We start from the raw sequence: 9,468 nt of genomic DNA, 5'->3' as shown, positions 1-9,468 counted from the left end.
CAGTGTTTAAGGAATTACATCGAATCCCTCTGTAAAATCCCTAATACAATTTGTAACAGTAGTGTGCTTAAATCACTGTATAATTTCCCCCACTAAGTAAATTCTTTCTAATCCTCAGGACCACATTTCTAAATCCTTAGTACTATACCTTTTGGAAAGGGATATTTTATTCCTTATAAAATAGCTTTTCAAGAGCTATTCCTCAAATAGGTGATCAAGTTAGATAAAATAGAAAAGGTTAAGAGAAAATATTTCATTGTTTCTCATTAGCTATGAGGCCATGAGTTTATCTTTTACATGATTTTGGTTGAAAAAAATCATTGCAGCATTTTTTTTTTTTTACATTGTATCTGTTGCTATAATTGGAAGTGAGAACTATCAGGGTTCAGAATTTTCCTTCTGACAGATGCTTTTTTTGACATCCATGTTCCTTCTACCTGAACTACAAGCTTTTGCTCTGTTGCTGCAATCCTCCCAAATAGCTTTCAAATAATTCATCTTTCACGGGACCTCAAATATAATAATTTAAAGTATTTTGAGCAAAAAATATAGTATCATGTTTTGTTTTTATTTTCATTTAGATTTAGAAAGTATCAGTTTTGGAGTCACTTAGGATTAATGGTTTGAGGATTATTCTTTGCTTATTTTCAGAGACTCTCAGTTCATTTCAATCCATTACTCCTCCAACTATGCAGCATCCTCATTACAAGACCATCACAAGGAAAAACAATTTGATCCAATTAAATTCCACAGATTCTTTTGAGAAAACAAAAGATTATGTGTCAGGCTAATTTTCATGCATAAGGAGTATACATTTTAAGCCTTTAACAATTGAAATCATAGGTATGAGTAGATGAAATCAGATTCCTTTCTGAGTTGTCTTTTAGTAATTGTGTACACAAGCAGTTTTCATATTATTAAATGTGTGCCTGAAAAAAAGAACAATGCCTTGAATGAATACTGTGTGTTGGGAATACAGTGGGACTATGCAGACATTTTCTGAGAGTTGATCGAAAGAGCAAATCTTAGGCTTCCTAATATTAGCACATTTTCAGCTTTTCTCCCAGGGCAGAGAAAGGAAAGAGTAAACACATCATACAACAAATATTTAAAGATGAAATGTTTGAAAAAGTCAAGAATTCTGAGTTGTCTCTGGTGTATTTTTCAAGTTGGGATTTTAATTCCACAACATTAAACTTTCCTTCTGCTTATATTCTCAATGATTGATTATATAAATATAAAATAAAAGAATAACTATCATATTTGAAAATTTGAAGGCCTAAAAGAATTAAGAGAAAACATTAATTATAAGAATGCTTAATATTAAAATATAATTGGAATGAATTAACAACAAAATATATAAATGCAAAGTATAAATTCTTTTTTTCTTTGCAAAGGACTGATCTAGTCTACTATTATGTTTTTAAGATGAATATTTGCAGTCAATGTTCCTATATTTGTAGAATGACTTTCCTTTATTGGACACTAGTAAACATTTTAGGATGTTTTGCTATCTCAGTTAGCCCTCAGTCGACAGTAGAAGTGGAGCTACAGATGTTTTATTTATGGCGGTCAGCCATAACCCATCCTCTGGGATCTGTAGAATTGTTGTAATCCTGGGTCATCTCAAAAGTAGTGCTGTTCTCGTAGGATAAGACTGAAAACTATAGAAGGACAAAGTAACAGGAGTTAAACACCTTTGATCCACTTTTAAAAATGGAATTTGGTTGGATTGTTGCGTGATAGGAAAAGGTAACATTGAAATGAGACGTATTTTGTAATATTGGCGCTTTAAAAATCTTTTCTTGCCTTTCCTTCATGGAATGGAAATTATTATGTAATCAAAACTCTCAAGAGTCTTCAAACCTACTTGTCTCTGGTCCATAATATCTTGGAACTCCAAGCATCCATGGTTACCCAGAAGAGTACTCTGAGACAGGTAAAGGAAAATAGTGAGAGACAGAAGCCCTGAGCAAATATTGCAGGATGTCACAGAGGCAGGCAATCTTGACCCCATCTAAGATGGTGGGATTGCTTCAGTCCTAGAAGAAGAATGCCCACCTGCTTCAGGGGACATTACCTGGATATCCAGGCATGCCAGTCATAGAAGATGAAGTTCTTCAGCAATACATACCACCAAGTAAAACTAGGGAAAGAACAAACTTTCTTCTTTCCCTTTTGATAAGAAATGTTCTTTAACAGAAAGCTACCTAACACCTAATGGGTACTTACATGACAGTAAAAGAATTGAAGATATTTCTTTGAGAAGATTAAGAAAGTAATGGGAAAAAATGATTGAACTTGTCATTTTAAACTGACTTGATCCAATTGGCTGTTCAATAATCGATAGCCTCTGGAGAATGAGAGTACACTGTATGGCATCGAGTTATCAGGTGGACTGTGAAAAATGAAAGTAAGTTTAGACCAAATCTGCCACATGAACTACATTTTTTAATAGGAGGATACAAATACAGTCATACAGCATATTCTTGCAGACTTGGGGTTGAATGCATTCTCTGCTTTCAGGCACAGTGATGAGGCTTTTGCCCAAGAAATTGAGTCAAAATGACTAGACTCATCTGACAGCAGAGTGACTAGACTCATCAGCCTGCTTTGTAGTTGAGTTTCACTATACAGTTCTCTTTGTAACACAGACTCTGGTCCATGTAGAGTTCCAGTAACACGTCATGTGTTACTGCAAAGGCGTTCGGCACCTAGGCCAAATTAGGTATTTATGTGTTGTTCATTTCAGAAATGTGTTGCCATTCTGGTGAACCACATATCTTGAATGTCACTAAAATTCACCAAAATAATTTCCAACAGTCTTTTATGTTGATGTTTCTCTTGGTGTACATTTAGATTATTTGCACCCCCTTGCTGGTTAAGTGATGTGCTTAGTTGCTTCAAATACCTGAGCCTCAGATGTGAACTAAGTTAGCTAAACCAATACACATATTCCACTTCTTTGCCACAGCATTTTGAAATAAATTACCAACATAATATTTACAAAATTTTCTTTTCTTTTCTTTCTTTCTTTTTTTTTTTTAATGCCTACAGCACCTGATATTCCAAGGTGGTCTCCCATCCAAGTACTAACCAGGCCCGACCCTGCTTAGCTTCTGAGATCAGACGAGATCGGACATATTTAGGGTGACATGGCCATAGACTCCAACATAGTATTTATGCAAAGATTACATATTATAAAAAAAAGGAAACTTATTCTGAGTAATCAAATGAAATAAGCCAATGAAGGGAGAAAATTAAAAACATATAACCTATAATATCAGGGAGAGTCAAAGGTAAATTAAATCTATCAAAGGGAATAAACAGATTAAAAATAGCGCCCTTGGGTGGTGAACACACAATGCAATATACATATGATGTGTTATTGAATTGTATACTTGTAATCTATATAATTTTATTAATCAATGTCATACCAATAAATTTCATTAAAAAAATAATCCCTCAATTGAAAAACAAAATTATCAAATTTAAACATGCAATGGAGGCCTTGGAGAACTAAGCTACTATTGAAAATTAAGCCAATGAAGTAGAGAGCAGTTACAGGAAATCTCCCAGAACACAGCATACAAGGGGGAGACATAAATAAAAAGGAAGAAAAGAGGAAAGACGTGAGGGTTTCAATATACATGTAATATGAAATCCAGAACATGAGAACAGAGCAATTTCTAATTTTAGGGAATCCAAAATCGCCAATTGAATATTTATTCAACAATTATTCATGTTTATAATTAAAATCAAGAAGTTGAATTTTAATGCAGAATTTGAATAATTTAAATAACTCCAAATCTGTATTGTCCAATATGGTAGCCACATGCCACAACTGGCTATTGAGCATTTGAAATACTATGTCTAGTTCAAGTTGAGATGTGCTCTAAATATAAAATTCACATTGATTTTGAAGACTAAGTATTAAAACAAGAATATGAACTATCTAATTAATAATTTTAACATTTATTTCATGTTGAAATAATTCTATATTTGATATGTGGCATTAAATAAACATATAACTAAAATGTGTTCATCTATTTTCTTTTACTTTTTCAATGTATTTATTAGGAAATGTTTTTATTGGACAGTGCTGCTCTAGACGATACTAGCTTGCCTTGGAGACATTCTGTTACTCTTATTTAAAATTATTCTCAAAGCCCTGGGGCGCATTCCTGGAAAAGCTTTAGAAGCAAATCTCACTTGAATGTGGACTGGATCTTGGAAAACAGTCAAAAGTCATTTTGAACTAAACTTGTTCAATGAGGTGCTGATAAAACTGGATAACACATGAGGGGTCAAAAGATTCAACAACTAAATTCTTCTAATTTGGGGTGACTCATAAACTGGATTGTAGTAAAGCTCTTTAGACTTTAATTTCCTTCTCTAGAAAATGAGAAGTTTCTACTAACCTATTTCGAAGGCTCTTTCAGCTCTCTTAGTAATTTTGTAATGAATTTCACATTGGCTTTAATAGTATAAGATTGTGATATTGGTTTTGGAATCCACTGAAATACTTACAGAATTATTTTAGCCATGTTCAGATCGATTGATGACACTATTTTCCACTGAGAATAGAGACTTTAACCATCACAATACAAACCCACTGAGGCAGATATTTCTTATTCTTTCTTTCCTCTTGTGTGTTTGATTTCACTGGACCTTCTCTTCATAATTGAAATAAATAAATGTGTAAAAGTTTACTTATACTCAAACATTATACTTATCCATCCCTAGAATGATCCTTTTAGATTTCACAAAATAGTTTCTATAGTTTGATTAATAAAAGATATTTGTTTGCATTTGATTTATTAAGCTTATAGTTATACTTTTATTTGTCTTACATTTTTATAATTATTTCTTTGATGACTTTATAAACATTTCAACAAGAACTAAAAGTAATAAAATTATTTTAATTGGTATTTAGAGAAAAGTCTTTCAAAACTAGGTGAATGGATTTATAAAGGTAATAAATTCTTTGGTCTTTTTCCATGCGGTTCTGGCAGAGCTTGCAACAGGAAAATAAATAAAATTCTTTCACTGCAAATATATCTGTTATGTCTCTGAGCAGGAATGTGCTTTTTAATGAAATACTGAATGTGCATATGCTGTTCTAGTCAAATAACCTAAGGGTAAAAACACATATTCGGTCATAACCTCAAGTGCTCTGAAGTTTTCCCCTCCATTTTTGATGAAGTCTACTAAAACACATTTTTTTTTTCAAGGACTCTAGGAAAAATGCTATATTTTTTAGATTCTCTGTGTGCATTTATATGTTTTGGGCTGGTCCAAGGTATTTTCATATAGATAACATGAAGTTTCCACACTGAATAAAAATCATGAAAGCCATTCGTTAATGAACTAATTTATTTATTAAATATAAAATAAATATTTAATTCTGGATATAGTAATAGGTATTGTACCTGTGATCTGGGATTCTCTAATCCTGAAAATCAATTTCAGTTCTATCTTTATGTGATGATTAAGCAACTTGGGAAATCAATTCCTAGCATACAGTAGGGGCTCACAAAATATTTGTTGAAAGAATGAACCATTGAACTATGCTATAATAATAAAAATAACAAATGTTCATTAAGTGCCTGTTTTGTGCCAGACACTGTGAAAGAACATGTTGCAATTTAATACTCATAATAACTCCGTAAGGTTATATGCAATCCCAGTAACCCCAATTTGATAGATGAGGAAAGGCAGCTCAGAGAAGTTGGATAATTGACTTATGACCACACAGCTAGTAAATTATAGTGCCGGGATTTGGATCTAGATCCAAAGAACTACAAGGACCATCTTATGAAGCCACCTGACACTGTCACCCTAACACCATGGTATTCTGAACTGTGGTTATGTGTCAAGACACATGCAGGCATGGCCCAGCTGCCTGTAGATCACACTATAAGCAAGAAAGGTTGAGAATGGAATGTGATCACCAAAATGGGGCAGGCAGTGAGAAATCTACTCAGATCAAGTTCAATACCTCGGGTAGTCTGCGTTATCCAATGTTAATTGTTGTAAAACGATGACACTGGTTTTCCTAGACAGCTCACACAATCGAACATACACAGGAAATCTGTATTACTTTACAATTGCTGCTGTAAAAAAATACCACAAACTTGATGCTCAAAACAACACAAATTTATAATCTGACAGTTCTTTAGGTTAGAAGTGCTGCAATCAGTATCAGCAGAACTGCATTTCTTTCTGGAGGCTCTTGGGGAGAATTCGTTTCTCTGACTCTCCAATGTCTGGAGGCTACATGTGTTCTTTGGCTGTGGCCCCCATTCTGCACCTTCAAAGCCAGCAGCTGCAGATTGAGGTCTTCTCATGTATCATTCTGCCTTCATTTCCATTGTCACATATTTTTCTCTGATTTCTTCTGTTTCCTTTCTCTACTTTTAAGGCCCCTTGTGATTACACTGGGCCCTTCTGGTTAATCCAGTATAATTTCCCATCTCGAGATGCTAACCTGAATCACATCTCTAAAGTCCCTTTGGACATGTGAGATAACATGTTCACAGGTGCCAGGAATTGGAACATGAATATTTGGGGGGATCATTACTTTAACTTACATACTCGATCAAGTTATCAGTATCCTTCACTATCAGTATCACTTCCAGTGTTCACTATCACTATTCTGTATCCATTGCTATTTATTTTGTTTCTTGAATTTATGAGCTTTTTAAACTTGGTTACCTGAGAAACAGAGTGAGATTCTGAGATTTTGCGGGGAGCATTCCTGGAATCAATGCCGGTCAGTGACAGAAGAACACAGGATAGGAGAAGTTGAACTGTGACATGATCACAACAAAGGTCCTGGCCAGTTCATGCGGTGGTCCTTCAGAGCTGTCTCACTTTGAGGTAGAGAGCTTGAGCTTTGATAACCCCGCATTATCCAGTCATTGAACAAAGGCTGACTCTCTAACCCTCCCCAGATGGAGTATAGCCGTGGCTTCCATCAAAAGAACTCAGCTGAGATCCCACAGTGACCAAGGTTTCCAGCACCTGGTAGATGAGTGTCTCCAGCACACCATTCACAGCACAAGCCAATTCAGGAACCACACTGTATGCCATGTTTGATGTCACTATTCTTCATTAGAGGAAAAACCAGGAGAAAATGCTTCAAGTTCAATATATTCATCAAAGAGCGATAGAACTCAATCTCCATAAATTAAGTTGAGCTTAGTTTCTTGTTCTCTCTTGGCATAATCTATTCCCACAGGCACACCACTTATAGTTTTTTTTTTTTTTCTAGCTGCAAAGTGACACTTGAAATAAAATTGTATTTCTTAACCAGTGCTAATGTGTTTAATTAGATAAAGTAATTAATGATAGATACTTTACCAAAGCAACAACAGTAAAAAATAGCATTTCAGTGCTATTTAAGTTATGAAAATGTATAATCGTCTTCCCTCCAGGACAGTTATTTAAATAATAAAGGGAAAATAATTTAAGTGCTATATTACCCAGATTCCTTATTTAATTCTACCGGATTCTCTCTTTCTCTAAAAACATAAACAATAATTTTATATCATGCAATCGACAGAGGGAAAATTATCTCACATTTCTTTGCCTAGCTATATGTATGTGAAGAGCTCCAGGAAAGAAGAGCAATAGAATAGGAATTAAGAGGGTCAGGGAATTGTCATCCTTTGTGATCCATTATCAAAAAAGGGATAAACTTACACTAAGTATCTTTATCATTTGGGAATCTGAGGAGAATTAGTTTGAGGGCCCAGTTTCTCAGAAGCATAACTGTGTCAGCAGTTCTGGAGAACCTGGGGCAGTTTTAGGTCATTTTGCTGTCTTCCATGCCAAGGAAGTAATGAGGTAAAAAATGCACTAGGTAAACTAAAAAGAAAAAAAAAATCAAAGACTTCTCATGTTTAACTTATACAAGGAAGTTAAATATTCTTGACATCCTAAGTAATCAGTGATTCTCTGATGATAAAACTGTTTTGGTATGGGTTCTGAGAAGAAACAAATCATTTTTAATTCCTTTACTATTTGCACAGAAAAGATATTTACTGATTTACTGATTTAATTTTATTCTCTCATAGATAAGTATCATTCTAAAAACCATAGCAAATTGAAATTATAGCATACGAAGATGTACAGTATGCCCTCTATAACTGTGCATTCTGCATCTGTGGATTTGACCAACCATATATATAGTTTTTGATCCATGCATGGGAATCCTTAAATGCAGAAAACCAACTGTATGCATGTACTACACTATTTTATATAAGGAACTCTAGTGCCCGTAAATTTCGGTATCCGTGGGGATACTGGAAGATGCAAAGGGATGACTGTATTAGTTTCTTAGGACTGTGGTAATTAAATATTTCAGAATTAGATGGCTTAAAAACCACAGAAATTTATTGTCTCACAGTTATGAAAGCTAGAAGTCCAAAATCAAAGGGCCAGTAGGGTGGGTTCCATCTAAGAACTCTGAAAGAGAATCTGTCCCATGCCTCTCTCCCAGCTTCTGAGGATGACCAACAATCTTTGCCATTCCTTGGTTTGTAGATGCATCGCTCAGGTCTCTGCCTCTGTCGTCACATGGTGTTTTCTCTGTGGGTTTCTGTGTCCAAATTTTCCTCTTCTTATAAGAGCATCTGTCATATGGATTAGGGTGTACCCTAATGACCTCATCCTAACTTGATTATATCTGCAAGGATCCTATTTCCATATATGGTAACATTCACAGGTACCAGGACATAAGGCAGCAACATATCTTTTTGGGAGGACACAATTCAACCCGTAACAAAAGAGAAGATTTGACCAGAAGAGTTAAACATGTAGAGAAGGGTAGAGATTTCAGATCCATTAAGGGAAAGCGAATGTTCCAGGTACATTCTTGCTCCTTACCTATGGTGTGGTTTACAGACCAGTTGCATGGGTGAAACCTGAGTGAGAACTTATTAGCAATGTAGAATCTCAGGCTTTATTCCAGACTTACTGAATCAGAATTTGACTTTATCAGAATCCCTCAGTTATTCAAATGCACACATTTGGTTTGAGAAGTATTCTCTAGGGCCCACAATCTAGTACTTCATCAGATGCATAATGCTATTAATCAATTCCACAAGCACATTATTGATGATTTCCCCCTATCTTTTCTAGCTGCAAAATGACATTGGAAATAAAAGTATGTCTCTTACCAGTACTAGTATGCTCAAGTAGATAAAATATCTAATTATATTTAGACACTTTACTGAAATGACACAACAAATTCCAGTTTCAATCCTGTATAAACATAAAAATGCATAGTAGCTCACAATAGTTAACTTCTCTCTCTCCTCTTTTTAGCGTCTCTAAAATCCATCTGTGAAATATAGTTTATGGCATTGTACAATGCTGTCATAGCCTGCACATGCATGAATTTGGTCAAAGTATTCATATATATGTCATTTTAAAATAATTATTGGCATCATCAACACTACA

General features: G+C 34.6%; 1 pseudogene; it reads right to left on the bottom strand.

The window, feature by feature from the left end:
- Positions 1-3,048: 3,048 nt before the first annotated feature.
- Positions 3,049-3,167, bottom strand: LOC111743308 (annotated as a pseudogene).
- Between the last annotated feature and the right edge of the window lie 6,301 nt (positions 3,168-9,468).

Source organism: Pteropus vampyrus, unplaced genomic scaffold (assembly GCF_000151845.1).
Source record: "Pteropus vampyrus isolate Shadow unplaced genomic scaffold, Pvam_2.0 Scaffold4, whole genome shotgun sequence".
Lineage (NCBI taxonomy): Eukaryota > Metazoa > Chordata > Mammalia > Chiroptera > Pteropodidae > Pteropus > Pteropus vampyrus.
Note: the sequence above shows the minus strand (reverse complement) of the source record. Positions and strands in the feature narration are given on the sequence as shown.